The sequence below is a fragment of the Trichechus manatus genome, unplaced genomic scaffold, assembly GCF_000243295.1.
Source record: "Trichechus manatus latirostris isolate Lorelei unplaced genomic scaffold, TriManLat1.0 scaffold00109, whole genome shotgun sequence".
NCBI lineage: Eukaryota > Metazoa > Chordata > Mammalia > Sirenia > Trichechidae > Trichechus > Trichechus manatus.
Window position 1 is genome coordinate 992,113 of NW_004444045.1, and position 5,254 is coordinate 997,366.

At 39.5% G+C, this 5,254-nt stretch overlaps 1 long non-coding RNA gene across 3 annotated transcripts in view; it reads right to left on the reverse strand.

Annotated features, from left to right (window-relative positions):
* Positions 1-4,759, reverse strand: part of LOC111821832 (uncharacterized) — a 229,232-nt gene extending 224,473 nt beyond the window's left edge. For all 3 annotated transcript variants that reach the window (XR_002825166.1, XR_002825168.1, XR_002825167.1), the window contains exon 1: positions 4,632-4,759. This is a non-coding gene — a long non-coding RNA (uncharacterized LOC111821832). The remainder of the gene's footprint in view (positions 1-4,631) is intronic.
* Between the last annotated feature and the right edge of the window lie 495 nt (positions 4,760-5,254).

The window sequence follows — 5,254 nt, forward strand, 5'->3', positions numbered from 1 at the left end:
AAAAAAAAAAAAAAGGTTGAGAAGTTAGAGGGTTGATACGTTGTGGGATTGTTAACCAATGTCATAAGACAACATGTGTACTTCTGTTTCATGAGAAACTATTTGTTCCATAAGCCTTCACCTGAAATACAATTTAAAAAAAATAAAAATAGGAAATAAATTCCAGAAGAGCAAACAAACAAAAAAAAACCTTAAATAAAAGAGCCCTAGCAGCAATAAAGGAGCCCTGGTGGCACAGTGGTTAAAGCACTCGGCTGCGAACAAAAAGATGGTAGTTGGAACCCACGAGCCACTCCACAGAAGAAAGATGTGGCGGTCTGCTTCTGGGAAGATTACAGCCTGGGAAACCCTATGGGGCAGTTCTACTCTGTCCTACAGGGTCAGTATGAGTCGGAATCGACTTGACAGCAGTGGCTTTGGTTTTTTGTTTTTTTTAGCAACAATAAGGAAAGAAATCCTGTAAATTTACAAAAATCTTGTTAACTATGTTAAAGAAAAATCCCATTTTGACTGTTCAGTTCAATCTAGTATACTCACTCTAGCTTACAATTATAAAAGGTTCAGCTATAGAAGCCTATGAGAGAGAAACCAAAATGTTAGGTCATGCTTAGATGGCAGAGCTATGAGTGAGTTCCCCCACCTCTTACTTTTTAAGATCACAGACAGACTCTGGGAGTTAGAGACCTGATCTTGACTTGAGTATCCATAATTTACTGGTTGTGAAACTTCAGAAAATTTACTTAACCTCCCTGAGCCTTAGTTTTCTTACAAGTAAAATGAGGCTAATAATACCTCAGTAGTTTGTTTTGGGGTTTTAATGAATAATGTATAAGTAGTGGAGTGCCTAGCGGGTAGTAAACCCTCAATAAAAGTTAGCATTGTTATTGTTAGTGAACACTCGACCCTTTATTTGCCTGCCCCTCATCTCTCTCTCTCTCTCTTTTTTTTGGTGGGGCACCCTGTCTTGTTCTGGAGAAGTTAACCCACTCTTCTCTTGGTATGAGGATCATCCCCATGACTTTGGGTGGAGTTATATGCAAAACTGTGCCATCTTTTCTTTGACATCACTAGTTCCAAAAATCATACAAACCTAGAGGTTTCAGTCGCCATCTTTGGAATCACAAAAGTAGAGGCTACCTCGAAATGAAGTTAACTCAGAGGAAAACAATTGAAGTAAAGAGACACTAAGCCCTAAGACAACACTGAAGCATCTCTAGAGCCAGATCCACATTGAAACTTCTCTATCAAGTGAACCAAGAAATTCCTTTGCTCAAATCAATTTTAGTTAGGTTTATGTCACTTATAATCCAAAAATGCTGATTAGTAAATGAGCTAATCATAAAAAAAATCTACACCTGTTACCATCGAGTGACCCTATGGCACACAGTAGAACTGCCCCACAGGGTTTCCAAGGAGCGGCTGGTGGGTTCGAACTGTTGACCTTTTGGTTAGCAGCCAAGCTGTTAAACATCTAGAACAATGTAAATCAGCTAATATACTATTTCTTTTTCTCTACTTTCTAAATTTTCTAGTTAGCAGGTCATATTCTGCATTGTTTTAATGACTTATTTTCCCATTATATAAACTTTATCATTTTCCATTTTTAACCATGTAGATTATTTCAAAGTTCTTTTCACACTGTTCTGTAGGTTTATTACCTATGTGCATTTCATTCGTTTTCATGCTCACTCTTAAGTTTTGCCAGTATGCTTGCTGAATGCTTTGATTATCCAGTTTAGAACTTGACTTGCAGACAGCTTGGCTGAAACCTCATGAGATGCCCTGAGCCAGCATCCACCAGCTAGGTCTCTCCCAGGTTCCTGACCCTCAGACACCATGGGAGGTAATGAATGTTTTCCATCTGTAAGCTGCTACATTTGGGGGTAATTTGTTACACAGCAATAGATAATTAATGCAATCTTTTTTCATAAGTTTTGCCTCTAACCAATGGACACAATCGATTTTTTTTAATTAAGTCTTTTTTTTTAACTGTACTTTAGATGTAGGTTTACAGAGTAAACTAGCTTATCATTAAACAATTAATACACACGTTGTTTTGTGACATGGGTTGCCATCCCCACGATGTGTCAACACTCTCCCCTTTCGGATCTGTCTTCTTGTCCTTGCCCCTGGGCTGGTGTGAATGTTTAGTCTCGTTTTGTTTTATGGGCCTGGACATGATCCATTTTTAAGCTGAAAACTTTCTCTACATAAAGACTTCTTTCTTCTTTATTTCTTTGATTATGTTGTTGGGTTTTGGGGGGGTTGTTTTTTGTTTGTATTTTTGCTGTTTTTTCTCTTCAAAAACAGCTGTTATTCAAGGAATTTGGATCTCCAAGGCATGTTATCCAAATTTCAGCTTATCATTTTTAATCTATTACCCTTCCAAGCTATTTTTGAACCATTTCTCAAATTTATCCTTTACTCAGAATCAACTCGACAGCAATGAGTATATGAATTCAGTTTTCCATGGTTTCAAGTTCGCCATTTGCTGCCCCCAACCCAGTGGTATCTTTCAGCTGTTATATTTAACTTTATTAAAGTCTTTTCTTGTCCTAGGTTCTTAACATATTTTTTCATAAGAGCTCACTCTTGCTTCTCAGAGGAAATGTCCTTGTATATTTTTGAACAAATGGGGCAGATATTTCTAAAATTGTCCTCTGTTTTTTATAGTAAATCTATTTCAGACGCAGGCAAATTCCCTGAATCATCAGGGCAGAATAGCAGAGTCATTAAGATTCTGGCTTCTGGAATCATTTTGCCTGGATCCAAATTCTCGCTTTCTCATTTATTAGTTCTGTGACCTTGGATATGATTCTTAAACTCTCTGTGCTACCTGAAAAATAGGAGTAAAAGTAGTACCTGTCTCATTGAGTTTCCAACCTACAACATGCAAAGTGCTTCAAACCACTTCAGTACATAGTATGGGCTCAAAAAATGTTGGTAGTTAGTATCAGGACAATGGTCCGTTTAACTTCTGTGGCAGAATCTTTTCATACCACCCCACCCACCTTCGACTAGATTTTTCTCTGCTTACTTATTTTCTCACAGGCTTGGTATAGAAGGAAAATCAAAATGCAGAGCTCATCCTGAGCTCAGCAACACACTAGTGTGAGGCCTTCCCCTAATATTTAATAAAAGCTAAGGTTGGGTCTCTCCCAGCTTGAGACTAAGGTTTGGTGTTGTTTTTAGGTATCGTCAAAGTGATCTTCGACTCATACCGACCCTGTGTGACTCAGTGGCACCTAACAACAACAAGAAGTGATGTGTAGAATAAATTAACCCTTGGTGAAATAATATGTGCCATGAATATGGAGAAAAAACCTGTTCTAACTATCCAAACCCATTGCCATTGATTCCAACCCGTAGTGACCCTATAGGACAGAGTAGAACTGCCCCATAGCGTTTCCAAGGCTGTAATCTTTACAGAAGCAGACTGCTATGTCTTTCTCCCGTGGAGCGGCTGGTAGGTTTGAACCACTGGTGTTCCAGATGTACTACTTAGGATATTTAAATCATTTTATGGTCCTTTCTGGGGGGGAAAAATGGCCAAATGCAACATCAGTATAGAATAGATGCTCTTAGTACTCAACAGAGACAACTATAACTCTGAAACAGGATTAAAAAAAATTAATTCCTTCAGTAAAAACTATTTCTAAGATATAGTTCTGAAATTTTGGGTGCTAGTGACTCTGATTCTGTAGCAAGTGGGGAGAATATCACCTTATGCTGGAAAATTTTTTTTATTTTTAAGTTTAAATTTTTAAAATATTCATGCATGGTTATAACAGATGTTTATTAGATACAAATGTTTATTGGATATATTCTGTGTCAGCGGCCCCTACATTATTAATTGCCTCATCTATACTCCCATCAGCATCCCCACAAAATACCAGTACAGCTGCTATCGAGTAGTTCCTGTGTACTTCATAGTAGAACTGCACCATAGCGTTTTTTAAAGTTTGTGACCTTTTGGGAAGCAGATCTCCAGGTCTTTCTGACTGTATTGGAACCACCAGCATTTCAGTTAGCAACCAAGTGCTTAATCATTTGTACTACCCAGAGACTCCTCAAAATATCATTGCTGTTGTTAGGCGCCATTGAGTCAGTTCCAATCACAGCGACCTTATGTACAACAGAACAAAACACAGCCCAGTCCTGCACCTTCCTCACAATTGTTGTTATGTTTGAGCCTATTATTGCAGCCACTGTGTCAATCCATCTCGTCAAGGGTCTTCCCTCTTTTTCACTGACTCTCTACACAATACCAATACTCCCCCTCCTTTTAGTATTTCTTCCCCCGTTCCCTTCCTTCCAAGCCACTCTTAACCTCTCAGTATGACGCTGTGAGTTCAGAAGAGATGAAACATTCAGCACGTTTCCCAGTCTGTCTTCCACACCTGTCCCTCACTCACATCAGGGCTTTCTCAGAATCACCTACCAGGAAACGGTGACACATTCTGCCGGCAATGACAGGAAGGGAAGGGTTGCTATCAGACAGACAATAGAGACTGATGTATGTAAACTCCTTAGCAAAGTGCCTGACCCACGATATGCACTTAACTAACGTTGCTGTTCTTATTACTAGTCTTACTTCCGGACTAATGTTCTGACCAGTGGGGAAAACTCACCTCCTTCCGTCCTTTTGGCTCGTCTCTTAATGAGTGAAAACTCCCAGAGGACCTTTTTCAGACGAGAAGCTGTGGCAGAGCAGCTCAAAAGTAAAGGCAATGCAGCTGTGGATCAAACCAAGGGGACAGAAGGGAAGAAGGGTGACTTTGTACAAAAGAAGATGAGATCAACGACACAGCCTATCCCCTCTTTTCTCCCTGGCCTTTCTGCCTAAAAGAAAAAAAACAGTTTCTGTAATTGTCTAAAGTAGCTGAACTTTAATTCACTTAGGGACCCCAGTGTGCAATAAACTAAAAGAAAAGCAGACGAATAGTTCAAACTCAAATTTGGACCCCATCTAAACTTGCTGACAAACAGAGTCTGTCTCCAGATTTTCAAATCTCAGAAAATTTGCACCTCCCTTGGGATATTCAATAAATTAACTTTTCCATGCCAATTGCTGGTAGAAGACATTCTTGCCTGTCCTCCCAATTTTCACCAGAGTCAACCAGCAGGACCTAAGCTGGTCCCAGTGCCTAAGCATTTGGACTTCAGTAAACTAGGGAGCACTCAGGCACACAATGACAATCTTTCCCCTCAGATGGAGGAGACTGATAGCAATTACCACACCCTCTGTTACTTC